Source organism: Eleutherodactylus coqui, chromosome 1 (assembly GCF_035609145.1).
Source record: "Eleutherodactylus coqui strain aEleCoq1 chromosome 1, aEleCoq1.hap1, whole genome shotgun sequence".
Classification (NCBI taxonomy): Eukaryota; Metazoa; Chordata; class Amphibia; order Anura; family Eleutherodactylidae; genus Eleutherodactylus; species Eleutherodactylus coqui.
This window is the reverse complement of record NC_089837.1, coordinates 433028609-433045687: the sequence shown is the minus strand read 5'-3', so window position 1 is coordinate 433045687 and position 17079 is coordinate 433028609. Positions and strand designations below refer to the sequence as shown.

Sequence of the window (17079 nt, the reverse complement as noted above, 5' to 3'; positions counted from 1 at the left end):
AAAAAAAATGGGTTATGAATTTATACATCTACTTATAGTTTAAAGTTAAAACCTCCAAGCAATTATATATGGAAAAATACAGTTTTTATAATTTATAAGATTTTTTTTTTTTTACATCTTGTTTCTTTTCCATGGAATTGTGTGAAGACGCCTGCCCTTAGTTTGGGTGCACGGACGTTGCGTATGATCACTGCATTGCATCATATGTGGGCAGACTCATGTTGGCAATTATGTTCTTCAGGTGTTAAATGTTATCTATGAGTTAGTAATGGACCGTCCCACATAGCTGAAGGCATAAGTCACGCGGAAGCAATTTGTAGAATATAAATAGTTACTACCGTAACACGGAATCCAAATTATATGTATATTCTAGATCTACCAAACACTGAGAAATGAGCCTGTCCTCTGGGGTGTCCCTATGGAACTGCTCGTGTAACGGCCGCCTGTTTATCTAACGTTACATCGTTATGTCAGTTATTTCCTTCCGCCATGTGATCCATAAAATAATAATGCAGAATAACAGATTCTGGGCACGGGCCCTAATGTTAAAGGGATTTTCCAGGATTATATTGGCAAACTATCGTCAGAATAAGTCATCAATAGTTGATCAGCGGGAATCAGACAGTCAGCACCCCTGCGGATCAGCTGCTTGCCGGAGCTGCTGCGCACCACAATCGGCACTTCTACCTACATGCACACATATGGCCATGTACTTTATATACACGGCAGAACACCTTACAAACACATAGACATACTTTTACACATAAATATACACACAGAAGCATGCGTATACACATAGATATACACATAATGCACTTTTACAGTACATATCCATACATTTAGGCACAGTTTCTCATATACAAGCACGCACATACATACACACACACACACGGAAGCATGGTTTTGCCATATATACATTTCACATCCATATTTATGCAAACCTTAAAGGGGTTGTCCCGCGCCGAAACGGGTTTGTTTTTTTTTTTCAACCCCCCCCCCCCTCGTTCGGCGCGAGACAACCCCGATGCAGGGACTTAAAAAAAAAAACCGCTCAGCGCTTACCTTAATCCCCGCGCTCCGGTGACTTCTATACTTACCGGCTGAAGATGGCCGCCGGGATCCTCTTCCTCCGTGGACCGCAGCTCTTCTGTGCGGTCCATTGCCGATTCCAGCCTCCTGATTGGCTGGAATCGGCACGTGACGGGGCGGAGCTACACGGAGCCCCATTGAAGAAAGCAGAAGACCCGGACTGCGAAAGCGCGTCTAATTTGGCCATTAGACCATTTTAGACGGCGAAAATTAGACGGCAACCATGGGAACGAGGACGCCAGCAGCGGAGCAGGTAAGTGAAAAACTTTTTATAACTTCTGTATGGCTCATAATTAATGCACAATGTACATTACAAAGTGCATTAATATGGCCATACAGAAGTGTATAACCCCACTTGCTGCTGCGGGACAACCCCTTTAATGTCTGTAAAGCACATAGTCTCGGTGGACCCTGGCCCTGCTGCTTGGTTGGAGAAATGCATTCGTCTGATAGTGTAAGCCGTGGCAGCCACCAAATGAAATGCAGTGTTTAAAGCTAGTGGCTGTTGGTCCCCTAGGAGCCTCAGGCCCTGGGCAACTGCCCAAACTACTTAGTATATAATTTCCATTGGCAGCTACTATTACAGAGGAGCTTCAGTATCTGTAGGACTCAGACGATATGAAGTTTTTTTTTACTTTTTATTTTATAATTACACTTTGTTATAAGGCTATTGAAAACTGGATAGACTTGCTTAGGCTTAGTAATCTTTGCATTGGCTTCCATTTCAACAACTGGGTGTGTGCTACACTCATAATTGACAAGAAGTCCACACGTATTCACCTCGGTGAATAAACTAGTCATATAAATAAATAGTTTCCTGATTTTAATGTTGTAGACAGACGTTCATAAACAGGCTGGGATAACCATTACTTTATGTAAGGTTATGTCTAAGGAATGGCCCAGTAAAAACTGGGATGGGGATCCGTGATGCTATAAGTTTGGGTCATTACACCTGCAGTTCAGCTGCAACTCCACATGGAAGCTACAATGTGTCCGCTTTACAGCTGTCTGAGGCCGTACACTGTTCTTCTTAAAATGGGTATTCCACCTCTGGGACCCCATTTATGAGCAAAATATGCCGCCCCGTCCTCTAGTCATATAAAATATATTGTACTATATATCTAAGTGGAGTTTAAAAATGTTAGCTAGAATCTGTCATGTCCTTAATCCTTTCGAATACACTGTCTGATGTCGTCCTACATTCTGATTGAAGCTGTTTTTTACAAAGATTATTTGATGCACCTTTTTTTTTAAATAATTGTATTTTTATTAGCAATTTTGCATACACGTAAAAGAAAAATAATGGTATAATAGACAGACAGACAAGTGAACGAACAAATAAACAAACAGATAAGTAAATAAATGGAGGTACATCTCCGGTGTCGAGTATACTATTGACAGTAGACAAATTACTAGCAAATCAGACTACGGGGTAGGAGGGAAACAAAAGAAAACAAAAAGATTATGACAAGAACTGTAGCCAAGGGGGGGCGGGGGGGGGGGGGGGGACACACATTATGCGGTGAGTTCCGGCAAAAGATTCTGCCGAAGAAAGACAAGTCCGTACCTGGATCCAGGCCATCTCGTCCATCTGCGTCTCACCTCGCGCACACCCTCAGTCCCCACGAGCCCCAATCACAGAGGATTGGCCACCGTGTATTCCAACCATGTTGCGCAGAATGACAACTGTGGGGGCTTGGTGGTAAATCTGCGTGAGTAGGCTTCCTCTAGGTGGGAAGTCCGATTTGCTGAGTGTCTCACTTCAAGAATAGAGGGGGCCTCTTTTGATTTCCAATGTCTGGCGATTGTCAGTCGTGACGCAAGAATGATGTGCAAGGTGAGAGCCGAATAGAAGGGGGGCCGTTTACTAGTATTCAGAAAACAGAGGGCCAGTGCCGGATCCGGGGACACAAACTGGTGAGTCACAAAGTAAATAAAGTCAAATACTGAGTTCCAAAAGGAACGTATGACCGGGCACGACCACCACATGTGAAAGTAGGTGCCCTTCGCGCCGCACTCTCTCCAACAAGTCTCCGAAATCTCCTTATTCTTACGATGGTACCTTACTCCAGCAAGGTTATCAAGTATAAATATCTTCTGTGAAGATTCCCAATGGGCAATGCCGTGTGATATTTTTTTAGTCCAGCCCAGAGCCCGGTTCCACTCCTCCATGCTGAATTGTTGTTTAAGGTCGAGTTCCCAGAGTGTCATGTGGGCAGACTTAGATTGTGTATTCTGAGAGAACGAATCTTTGCAAAATGTGGATATCCCGCCAGGGGTACCCGCGGGGAGTGAGAAAAAAATGAAAGCCACCTTAGGGAACAGTGGTTTATGAATATCGAAAGATTGTAAGGCATATCTTAGCCTCAGGTGAGCAAAGCCCAGTTTACTAGGGAGGTTGAATATCCCGCTCAATGTAGGGAAATCCAGCACAGCCCCGTTCTCATCACAGAGGTCCCCTATTTTTTCAATACCAAGTGTCTCCCATTTTCCGTACTCAAAGTCTGGAAGGACCGAGGAGAGGAATCTCAGAGGGAGGGCCGTGGCCGAGACCCTCTCTGAGGGCGCAGAGGCTAGTTGATTCCATATCTGGACCGAAACCTGGAGGCTTGGCAGCGTGTGAGTTGGCAAAGAGGGTGGTCTAACTCCAAGGAGAGAGATCAGAGGGACACCCAGAGTCGCTTTCTCTATGGCTGCCCATTTTTTGTGAGACGGTGCGACCCACCACTACTTGATTTGGTCTAATATAGCCGCGGCAAAATATCGTTTAATATCGGGGACTCTCATGCCTCCTAGTTCGTATGGTCTTTCCAAGGTGGAAAATTTAATTCTGGCGTGTGTTCCCCCCCAAATGAATTGATTAATAATGGCGGTGACGGGGATTGCTACTGTTCTGAAAATGTACAGGATTCGTGGTAGGATCATCATTTTGACCGCTGCGATTCTTCCTGCCCAGGTTATAAAGGGTTTGCGGAAATTACTTAGAATGCGTGAAATGCGGTTGAGCAATGGTGAGTAGTTTTTGGTAAACGTGAGGGAGCTCGGATATGCTATATTAATTCCGAAATACGGGATGGATTGTTCGCACCAGGTGAAGTGGAAGGAATCTGTTATAGCTTGTGTTGTTTTGGAGTCTAAACCGATATTTAACATTTGGGATTTTACGTTGTTTACCTTGTAATAAGAAACTTCACTGAACCGGACTAGAGTGGATTGGGCCTGCGCCAAGGAGGTAATCGGGTTAGTGATTGCTAATATGACGTCATCCACATATAACCCTATTTTGTGTTCCTGCCGCTATTTTATTCCCTGGATATTTTGGTTGCATCTGATCTGATCTGCCAGTGGTTCCATCACTAAGGCAAATATTAGTGGCGACAGAGGGCACCCCTGCCTCGTGCCATTAGAGATAGCAAATGGGGAGGATAGGCAACCTGAGGAAAAGACCTTAGCGGAAGGGGCCGAGTAAAGGGACATGATTGCCGATTTAATAGGTCCCGAGAAACCGAACCTCCCCAGGGCGGCCTCCAGGAATCCCCAATGTATTCGATCAAACACTTTCTGTGCGTCTAGTGCCCAAAGCAGGGCAGGTGTTCCATTCCTTTCTGCCACCCTGACGAGGTTCAGGATCCATCGGGTACCATCCGGGGCCTGCCTCTGGGGGACGAATCCCACCAGGTCTGGTGCAACCAGCGAAGGAAGAACCGCAAACCGTCTCACACCCAGGAGCTTCGCATAGATTTTAACATCCGTATTCAACAGTGAGATGGGCCGGAAGTTAGCCGGGGATGTAGTCTCCTTTCCTGATTTGGGGATCGTAACAATCAATGCTTCCAGCATTTCAGGCGGGAAGGAGCCGCTATTCATCGCCCCGTTGAACACAGATGCCAAGTGGGAGTCCAGCAGGGGTGCAAATTTTTTGTAGTGGCCATTTTAAAAGCCATCTGGGCCAGGCGCTTTATGTGGCTTCAATAATTTGATCGTGTCTAAAACCTCGTGCGGGGTAATTGGTGCAGAGCGTGCGACCACTTGCTCATGGGTTAGGCTGGGGAGGTTAATACTTTGCAGGAAATTCTGAATATCCTCCTTTTGAGGGTGATGAATATTTGGGTTACTTTTAAGATTGTACAAGGAGGAATAGTAACTGGCAAAGGCGTCCGCAATTTTTTGGGGGTGAATAATCTTCCTACCGTTTGAATCTAAGAGAAAACTAATTCTCTCTTTTGCTTTAAGGTCTTTAAGTTGTTTTGCCAATAATGCACCTGTTCTTTTATCATGTGCATACAATTGCATTTGATGCACCTTTTATGCTGCCACCTCTTCAAATTAAGCTTGTCCAGCTCCAATGTCACAAGACGTCCGATAGGGTATTCTTACAGTCTATTGCCAGCCGCTCCGCTGTCGGAGCCTCTCTTGCGCACACACACTAGCTTTAGCCAGCAGATGGCACTGTTGTATAACACCAAAAAGAGAAAGCCTTTTAGGAAACTCTGAATCCAAAATTGGATTGGAAAGGGTTAAATTTGACACTCGCTGCTGGGAATGTGTCAAATGGGCTGTCTTCTCCACTCCCTGCCAATCAAATCTGATGTCACCCTTTGACAGTGAGCAGTGGGGACCACCCACTTGACACATTCATATCGCCGGGTGCCAAATCTAAGAAAAGTCCGTACAGGGGAGCGGGGGTGAGTATAAAAGAATGACATTGTCTGACAGGCTGCTGCTGCAAATCAATACAGTTACCTGAAGACATGACTGATCATCACTAAACCGCTCCGCCAGAGAAAGAAGGGTAACATTCGGTGTATTAAAAAAATTGTCCTTTGCTGTGATGGGGAGTGTCAGTTCCTAGAGATGTTTTATGGAAATTTGGATAGTGAAACCACATTAAAAGTCTGGTTTTATTGGTTCTGCTCTACCCTCCTGAGTCAATGGGAAAAATAACACCACGAAGCATCAGGTATGGTGCGGACCATATAATGTATCTGCTAGGCCGAAGCTGTAAATATTAATGACAACCTGTCATCCTTTATTATTACAATAGCTGAATATTAATATTTGCCCTTTCCACTTATTTAGTTTTTGTTTTGCTTAGTGTTCTATTACTAAACAGAAGGTAAATGAATAGTAGAAAAACAAGAACTGGGCTGGGATTCGCTGCAATTAATTATTTCTTAATGTCTGAAGAGTCCTTGGATGATTCATGAGGCAGTCGGATTGTTTCAGGGCTGGATGACATTTCGTGAATCTGTTGTCCACATTGCATTACACTCGTATATGTACAGTATGTGGTGACATTATCCAGAAGGTCTGTGAAGGTAAACTACTGCTCTTGCTTTGGGCACACGCTCTGGACACACTCATTCAGACATGTTTTTGGCCGCTATTACATCTGCATATCTCTTGCCTAAAGTGGGAGACGATCCCAGCAAAATAAAACTTAGAGCTGCGGGAATCATTCTGCCCGCGTCACAGATTTCAGTCCATAGAACGGCATGGTCAGATTTGTGAACCGGCAGAACGGGACAAAGCATCTGTGGAGCTGGAACCGGTGAGGAGAGGATGCCTTCTTTTATGTAATTTTTTTTTTATTTTTTTTTTTAGTGTAGTATGAGCACTTTTGAAAAAATGTTTGGGTCTCGGAGAACCCATTTAACCTTATCAGTGTTTGGACTACTAGTGATAATCATTATGTCTAAGGCCAATGTAAGGTTGGTCTCTCACAAGCGGATGTTAATTGCGGAATCTTCTGACTTTTCGCAGCAAAATGCAGGCATTAAGTGGCATGTAGTTTTGATTTTCCCTTTACATTCATGGATGCAAAATGCGTATTCTGTGAGCAGAAGAAAAATCCCAGCATGCTCTGTTTTGGTGCATATGGGCTGCGAGTACCTGCAGCATCGCTAAGTGACAGTGCGGCACATGTAACCCCCCCCCCCTTCCCCCGCCCCCCAAAAACCTGAATGACGAATGACCACCTGCAAGCCTAGGTGGCTATACGCAATACAGGTTAGCGCCATACGCAGCGGCACCGACTGGGATCACACACCCGGAATCCGCATGTGGAGTCCAATCCGGTCGTGTGAGCCCGGTCTAAGCATCAGTCAACACTGCAACTTGTCACAGCGTCCTTTTTGAGTGTTTCAATGAGTTGTCCTACTGCCTCCAGTGTAAGAGGATTGTATTTTTTTTTCTTTACCTAGGGATGGATTTGTTAATTTATCCTTTTTTTCCATTAAAAGAGGAAAGGTAAAAACTGATGTAAACACAGGCCACTTGTCGTCCATCACGTCTGTGTCCTACTGGCTTCAATGCGAGACAGTCAGATGGGAGCGTACATATTCTGTAACAACGCCTGCTTCTTTGTTTAGTTTGAAGGAAAAATTGTTTATGGATAAAATTAGTTCATTAAACACAATAAGATCCATCGTTGCATGCATTTCATACATTTCTGGCCTAAAATAAATTATAATGACCTACATCACAAGTGGATAGATGTGAATCGCCCCTAATGAGCATATGACTGGATGGAACAAAGAGGCGGTGGTGTCACTGGGGTCTTAAGCCTCTAATTTCCCTTATTTTCAGTGAACTCCTGCTGTATGGACACGGCTCACCTCCTTGTCAGCCCGCGGTGCTGCCACTAAATGACTAGTTCCCTGTTGTGGCAATATGTCATCCGTCTCGTGTGACAGCAACACCATGCGAGTTGTTAGATGTGCTGGAGCATCGCCCCATGTTCACGATCAGTGTCTTGTTAAAGCAGGAAGAATAACAAGAAGGGGATGACCTTTATAGCCTTGCTGGTAACACTGGTCAACAAATGTTAACGTTTTGTTTGCTTCAGAGAGGAAGTATGCCCAGATTTTATGATTTTGACGTTCTGAGTTGGAAAATGACAAAGAAAACCTTGGATTAGCTCAGGTTTATTAGATCCATATTAACTATTATTAAAATAAAACTACAAACATACATATGATGTAATACAATTAAGGAAAACACAATGTACTTGTAAGAAACTCAATTGCACAATGAATACTGGAGATTAGTTGCGGTACGCCGTTTCTTTACTGCCCTCTTGTATGAATCTACAGGCGTTTCATGCGTCATATTCTAACAGTAGTCTGCTGGCATTGACGGGATCCATTTATCCTGGTAGCGTCTCTCCATACCAGAGATGTCCTGATGGAAGCATTCGCCGTGCTCATCGCTTACAGAACCACAATTGTCAGGGGAAAAGTCAATGTGAGAATGTCAAAAATGTATTTTTAAAGACCTGTTGCAGCCCATTTTTTCATAACAAGCCAGCATATTGTCCAGCAGTTCTTTGTAATTCTCAGCTTTGTGGTTTCCAAGAATTCTTTGCTATTGTCCTGCAAGAATTCCAAGTTTCTTTTTAATCACCACATAGTATGTCAGCAAAATGTGTATCCTTGAAGGGCCTGGAGATCTGTGGACCCATGTGTTGGTCGCAACAATGTCATGGCGTGGTGGCCACGACACAGGGAACGACCTGTTGTCTTGTTAAGCAGGTTTAGGGTTAATGCACGATGTGCAGAGTTCTGTTGGTGCTGACTGCCTTTGCTGCATTGAAGCATGCTGGATTAGCCATGCCTGGGAGTAGGCTGGAGGTGTGGTTTGCTATTCATTCTGCCAGTGTTCAGGTGCAGAGGGGCTATATATTCTCACCCCTCCTGGTGACCAGTGCTGCTTATTCTGTTCCACAGTGGAGAACTTGGTGTTTGGAGCTCTGCTGTGCTGGGTGTTTTAAAACCTGCAGATAAGTAGCTGCTGGTTCCTTTTCAGTTAGTTTTGTTGCTTTTCATTTCTGTTTTGCTTTGCGTGTCGGTGCATCTCTCCTGGAATTCATATAGGGACTATCAGGGCCCAGAAAGAAGATCGCTGGGCCGCCTTTATCGAGGCGATATCCCCGCTTTAGGCAAGTAGCTTTTTAGCTGTAGACCAGTGTAGCTAGCAGTCGCATCTGACCTTCAGTCACTCTATGGATTAATTTTCGCCACACAATCCTGTCTTTCACCGCTTCTTTCAGTTCCGTGACTTGTTATTATAAAAGAAAATGTATTTTATTTTCAACTTGTGTTATTATAAAAGGAAATTTATTTTATTTTATTATAAGCCTGTGGTGCTGGATGTCACATTACGCTATTCCATAAAGCAAAATGCAGTAAAAAAGCCTGCAGATTTATGTATTTTTTTATAATGGGAGCCTATAGGTGACCTATTGGACACTTTACAGTAGGATACATTGCAGGCCTTTATCGGAGTTATATACTGGTAGCCATTATTGTGATGTGAAGAGGACCTTTATCTTAGGCTAGATGTACATCCATGAAACCCAGGAGTAAAGTATTCAGTAGCTAAGACAGTCAAGCAGACACTTGTAGGCCTTGTCTTCTACAGATATATCTTTTTTAGATAAAGAACAATGTTTTTCTCTGTGCCAACTTGACGCTATCCTCATGGAGAAGCTTCCTCCCCAGATCCACATCAGAGGCCTCTCATCCAGCCAACTACCCTGTGTCCCTAAAAATAAGACCTACCCTGAAAATAAGTCCTAGCATGATTTTTAAATACTGTCCAGGCACCTATAGATATAAAAAATAAATATTTTGGGGTAAAAATTAATATAAGACCCTGTCTTCTTTTCAGGGAAACACGGTAGTACCCTACTCTGCCCTGATGAGGCGCAAGCACCCAAAACAGCCCATCTGCCTATGGGTGTCTCTTCCTTCTGGAGATATTCTATATCCTTAGTCATATGGTAAAGGCATGTTAAAAGGTCAAAAATTGACTAATTTGGAAATCACCTTCAATTCATTGGTGCTGTATAGGTATTTTTCCTTGCCCTATTTGCTTACTTTTCCCCGGGAAGCATTGCATGGCCTAGATAAGACTTCCTACGCCAACCTAGTGATCTCCTGAAGAAGAAATCTCCCCAGACTATAACTACAGCTACAGTAAAAGGAAGCTGAATGCCCCATCAGGATGTGTTGGACCATGTAGGGACGACCATGCAGTTGTGTAATAGCCAATGGTCAGACAAGGCAGCGGTGTTACTCACCACACATATTTAGTTGCAAGTTTGATGATAGCAATTTAGCCCCAGTGTATCTACAGGGATAATTGTATGTCTCTTCCTAACCAGACCCTACAATGTATCATCGTGTGTGAAAGAGCAGCCACAGCAAACACAAGTGACCATTAAAAAGATGAAACACTAGAGATAATGTATCCTTACTAATACGAGGAGTAACGCCGTGTGCTACACATACACATCGGGCAACGTTTTACAAGAAGTAGTTTTCAGTATTAAAAGCCGAAGCGGAAATCTCATGTAAATGCGTGTTTTCTTTATTCTACAGGAGACAAACAATGATTAATGCTTCATACTTTGATCACTGTTGTATTTAGGTGACGGCTGATGCAAAGCATTCTCTCAAAGAGGAGGATCAAAACATTACATTGTAGCCCTGTAATTTATTGGACGAGTTTGTGGAGTGATTTATACAACACGAGATCTGCAGAGGCTCCTAGGATGCCATGCAAAAGGGGCAAAACCACTCAACCTCCAGGGATGATATGCACTATCCTATATATCATTAACAGGATTTCTATAAACAGTAAAAAAAAACTATCATAGGGCTAACACAAGCGTAATTTAATAGCGTATTACGCACGCAATGTACGTGGCCATAATACGCGGTGAATGGAGTCAATGAAAGTATATTGATTTTCACTGATCCGTTCACACTTGTGTATATACATTGCGTATAATACGCGCATAAAAAAGAGCGCAGCGTGTTTTATTTTACCGCATCAGTATTTTGAGAGCCAAAACTAGGAGTGGAAAGATTTGCATGTCTTCTGTATTTTGGACCCACTTCTGGTTTGGGCTCACAAAATACTGATGTAATATACGCTCATCTGAATAGGCACTAAGGGCGCATTGTTGGTTCCTCATACTAGAGAGCCGATGGTCACCAAAGATTTTCTCTGAAGAATAAAGTCGTGATGTTAAGGGGATTGTCCAGGATTATACAAATGTCGCTACTTTCTATTACAAACAGCGCCACACCTGCCCATGGGCCGGGTCTGGTAATGCAGCTCAGCTTCATTGAAATGAATGGGGCTGAGCTGCATTATCATGTAGAACCTGTGGACAGGTGTGGCACTGTTCTTTGAAGAGAGTGCTCATGCTCTTTTAATCCTGTACAAACCCTTTAGAATTCCCCCATGGTCTCCAGAACCATGGAGGAGCAGTTGCTTCTAAGATTCTTTTTTAGGGGCCGAGCAGAAGGGGTGCATTTACTTGGATCAGTAGGGGTTGGAGAATTATCACCGTGATGGCATGTCAATACAGTACTGCTTACTTAGAGCAATAATGCGACTATCGGTACGTTCATCACTACAGCAGGTTCACTAGTAGGCCAACATGTTTGCTCCCGCGGTTGATGCCCTCCAGGGAAGCTTGTGCTCACATGAATTTTTGGGATCAGATTTAGACAACCTAAATAGATTTTTTTTTTTTTAGCAAATGTTCTTTTTACTTAAAATATTTCTGGGTTTTCATAAGCTGTAGTGTGTGCAGAGTATTTCTGGACATCATATGGCTTGTAGGCCGGTGGCACGCAACTGTGGGTTTGAATTGTAGAATCCGCGATCGTCATCCGCATGGATGATCTGCGATATTCCGCACACATTAAAAGAATAGAACAGTCGTATGTCCGCTCACATGAGTGGACAGCGATTATGATTTCCGTGAGCGGAAAATAAAATCATAGCATGTTCTATATTTGTTCAGATTCCACACGAACGGCTTCCATTGAAGTCAATGGAAGCCGTCTGACCCGCGGCGCATCCGCAATTGACATTGCAGATAGGTCATGTGTACGCCCGTTATCACCTAGCGACGGCACAGGGTAAACAGAAGAAATCAGGTATGTGGGGTTGCCGTCCGCGGTCAGGACTGTATTCTGATGCGGGCTTCTGCATGCAGAATCCAACCCGTTTGTGTGCCGCTGGCCTATTCTGCATTTTTTTTAGCAGTTCCTCTGCAGGTTGTATCTTTAATTTTCAGTCTTCCCTGAGCTGATGGGTTGAGACTAGCTACTATGATGTCTCCCATATGCAGCACACACACAGAAAAGGTCCTCCTCCTTTTTCACGTTCCGGTTCATCCCAAAGATGTTCAGTAGGGTTCAGGTCAGTCCAACCGTGCAACATCTATATTCTCAAACTAACATAAAACCATGTTGTATTGGTGACGAGGCGCGTTGTCTTGTTCGAAGTATTGCTGACCATTCCCAGAGTATTGCCACATTGTCGGAAGCACACTACTGTCTAGAATGGCAAGGTACTCTTCCATGTTCATGGTCCTGGCCACCTGAGTGACTGATTCCTCCAAGGGTGTACATCTTACACAGCATGGTTTAGGACAAGTGACCTGCTAATAAGACATGATACATTCTACTGATAGGGGTGGCCAAATAGACTGTAGTCCGTCAAATGCAGTATGGGGGGCATATTGTCCTGTAGAACTAACGCTCTGATGTTGCAAGTTGTGCCACAGTAGTAATAATGTGAGGCGTGCCAGTTCTCGCATGCTGTTTCCTGCCCTGGAATTGGGACATGGGTAAAGGCTGCAGACTCCACTTCCTACCACAGAAGTAATCAGGAGTCTGCTTGTCCCATTAACTCTTTTGTTGCCAGCTTCTTGCTCTGCTGGGATTTACAGCGCTGGCTGGGATTGTCACAAACAATTGATTATAAACACCAATGAGGATTTTATTTGAAAGATTAATCCTTGAAATTAAATCTCAAGATTGCTGAGCTGCTGAGCGCGGTGTAAAGCATCTATTATCCTCATATACTACCACAAACAACTGCAAAACAAAGCGGTCTGTCACTGCAGAGAGCTTTTATGGCCACGCAGTCATTGTAAGTGCTCGCGTTGAACACAGCTCTCTCTGGGAAGACACAGATATTGGGCTTTCTTCGCACTTTTTTTTTTGCTTTATGATGTTTTTCTAGCTTTATTTTTTTTTAAAGCACACCATGAATTTTGTGCATGTTTTTACAAGCTTTTTGTGGCTTTTTTCAAATAGACATGAGGCTCTTTGGGTTTTCTTTTTTTTCCATTTTGCTATGGAAAAGCCATTGTGTGCGTTTTTAGGTTTATGGCATTTTTTCACAAACTAAGAAAAAAAATCTGAAAAAAAGGCATGACTGTTTGTAGTATAGAGTACATTTTCCTGTTGACTTTCAGCTGACATCTGGCAGGTGTGTTATCTGCACAACAAAAAGGGTCAAAAACCACCGTAAGACTATGTTCACATGGGACGGATACACTGCGGACTTTCCAGCAAACAGGCGGCAGCATTTTGTAATCCCAGCTAAATTAATGAGTTTTAGTGATTTTTTTTTTTTTTTGATTTTGTCTATAGTGGAAAATATCCACTCCATAATTGTGCCTATGTCCGTATGTCTTGTGGATTTCAGGACGGTTTATCAACTGCCCTGGGGAAATTCCACAGCGGTCATAGACTAAGGCCTCATTCACATGGACTGTAAACTGTCAGATCAACGTCATGTTTTTCTGATATGAATCTGACAGTTCAATCCACCGCAGAACGCAGGGTTTTGATGCAAATCCACACAAATTTAGCCCCTGTCAATGGGGCAAATCCTCATGTGGCCGTCTGAAGTGATTCCCATGCCAAGAAATGACGTCCATCCTTTTTTTCTGCAGTGCAGCTTTCCGAATTCGCATGCCTATAAATGCGGTTGTATGAATTACCGTGCAGGTTTTGGAAGCTTTCAGTAGAATGCTAAAATAATACTGATTTTGCTTTGGATTTGGGTACAGTACCTGCTCCCAAATCCACAGTGAAATTGCGCTATATGAACAAAGCCTTAGGCCGGCTTCACACCGGCAAAAAAAGTTGCATGAGATTTGTGTGTTGCCAGACGCATAAATGTCGCACGAATATGAACTCCGTTCTTTTGATTCGGGTCATACACATGAGCAATGTGGGAAACAAATCGTGGCACGTCCTATTTTGAAGTGTATTGCTTTCAATGGGGCCAGCGGCAGCATCGCACCACCACTGCTAGCTGCATGCAGTTCGATGCCAGACTTTCCAATTCAAAACAAACAATGAGAGAGACGCTGTGATCCTCCGCCGCGGCTGTCAGCTTCTTCCTTGAAGTGATGCGGGGTGGTTTTGAAACAAAAACGCTTCACTTCCATGGCCAAACCGCATGTCGGTGAGCGAGTGATTCACGGCCCAATTTCACGTTCACCAACATGCATTTTTTTTTTCTCAGATGTGAGGTTGTTTCTCTTACTTGGATTGTGGCGTTTCTTCCATTGTTTTCAATGGGGAAGCATCACATTGCATTCACCTAGCACGTGGTGCGATGCTGCCGTCGGCCCCATTGAAAAGAATGGGAGATGCGATGCGAGAGCACGCACAAAGATTTTCTCGCCCGTGTGAAGCCGGCTTTACGGTGATTTCACAGGCAGCTTATTTTAAACAGAATTTTTGTGACAGTTTTTGATGCAGTTTTTTGAGCTAAAGTTAGAAGTGGGTTCAGGAAGGATGAGAACTATAAGCAGGACTTTGGGGACACACCGAGGGTGAAGTTAAACTGAGGATTTTTTTCACAGCATGGTGTTAAATATTCAGTTTCATATACAGTGAAGCTAAATTTTTAGCAAATTTTTAATATCCTAGAGACAACAACCCCTTTACAAATGGAGCTGGCCCGGGCCCAGATCCAGAAACCACTGGACTACTCTTGTAAGGCTTGGTTGGAGAGGATTTGGGCCATTGTTTAGTAAGGGAAGTGACTCAGATATAAATGTTTAGTGAGCAAACGGATATAAACGATTCATTTCTTATGGGAAATGCTGCAATTATTGACATGTAAATATTGATATTTATTATAGGAAATACTGGGATATTGATAGTTTTACGTACAACCATTAGAACCATTGGTGTCATTATGGAACTTTAATCTGTAAAGGCTCATGCTAATTAAGGGAAATGTGTATTATGCAACTGATGCTTAAAGGGGTAAACAGTAGAGGTAACTGGAGGACCCTTTTCAATAGAACCCCCTGTGTGAGGATAATAAACAGAGAGATACCCCTCCACAGACGCTGAGATCTATGTGGACATTGTGTAGTTTACTTAGCAGGCGAAGACTAAGGCCTCATGTCCACTGGGTAAATGGAATCGCGGAATCCGCAGGGGATTTTGCCCATAGGGAATCATTGCCATCCGCGGGTCCATTAAATTGATTTTTGCACCCGCGGATGGCATTTTAAAAGAATTGCGTTTTTCATGCGCGGGAGAAAAACGCGGCATGCTCCATTTGCCGTGGATTCCCGCGGCGGATTCCGTGCAGATTTGCTTTAAATGGCATTTTTTTTCATGCAGATATCCGCACACATTGCTATCAATGTGATAGCAATGTTGCCGATCCGCGCGGATTCTGCGGCAAATGGAGCATGCCGCGTTTTTTTCTCCCACGCATGAAAAACGCAATTCTTTTAAAATGCCATCCGCGGGTGCAAAAATCAATTTAATGGACCCGCGGATGGCAATAATTCCCTATGGGCAAAATCCGCTGCGGCCTTAGGGTTACATCAGATGTTTCAGCGCATTTTTGCACGCAATCACCAGCACCACGTTAAGCTAATTAGCCATTTCAATCAAGGCGGGGTAATTCCCCCGCCCGTGTGAATGAGCGGTGCCTGCAGAAGTACGCTCAGCATTTGCACAGGCATGCGTGCAGAATACACTTGTTTTATCACCGCACTAAGTGAGTAACTAAAGCCAGAGAATATATAAAGAGTCAGATATATACAAGAGCCTGTGAGTCTATAAAGAGTCTGTACAGCCCGGCGCACATATACATATCTAGTGACTGTGTTTATGCAGAGAGATTTCTGCATAGTTAGGCCGGCTCACCTGACCATATACGTGGAGGCGGTCGTGAGATGGCCTACCGCCACATATGGCAGTAATTTTGTACTGCGCATGACAGCACATCTCTCGCACGCTGGCATGTGCAGTCTTCCTGTTTATTTCTTTTGTTTTAATTTCCCACTTTGCAGCGGCGCCTATCAGCTCCACTCATACACAATGTAATTGCGTATGGACCGCGTTGATTATACGCCCTTAGAGAACAATGGGCTCTCTTGTATGTAATACGAGGCAAAATAGAACATGCAGCGTTCGTATTTGCGCTTGCGTAATGTGCAATGCATGCACACAAATGAGAGTAAAACAGCGCAAGTCATTGCCCACAAATTACCGCGTATCACACGCTGAACCTACGCTTGTGTGAACCCGATCTTGAAGATATTGTACTTGATTGTGTAACAAGACAGTGTAGCCAAGATTCCAGAGACCGTATTGTTGTATATCTACGGATTGCGTTGAGTGCTTTAAAACTGTGTGCCAATTTTAACCCTTTCCAGTCCACTGTCTGACGTCTAAAGACATTATGATTTAAGGCTGTACAGCTCCGATGCTGGAAGACATCCGTCAAGGTTCTCTTACTGTATATTGTCAGCCTCTCTACTGTCGGAGCCTATTCAACGTGTCACCTCATGCAGTACCAGCTTTAGCCAGCATATAGCGCTGTTGTATAACGGCAGAAAAAGAGTAAGCCCCCTGGGAAAACCAGGATACAAATTGGATTGGAAAGGGTTAAAGTGACTACCGCTAATGCAGCTGTCGGGTAAAGACTGTTTAGCGTAACATGCGTTCCATCTCTTAATCCACCTGCATCGGGGGGAACATAACAGATTCACACAAGCATGTATTACATGGGCACTATGTAATTCCATGTAGTGGCTGCTGCAATAGCCATGTGCAGCCGCCTGCTATTGTTAGCTGGAACATAGAGAACAAATTATAAAAACCTTTGCGAATCATGTTGGATTTGGGTAATCTG

At 43.7% G+C, this 17079-nt stretch overlaps 1 protein-coding gene across 1 annotated transcript in view; it reads left to right on the top strand.

Annotated features, from left to right (window-relative positions):
• EXPH5 (exophilin 5) overlaps positions 1 to 17079 on the top strand; it is a 95430-nt gene that overhangs the window by 44144 nt on the left and 34207 nt on the right. The gene's annotated exons all lie outside the window — the stretch shown is intronic.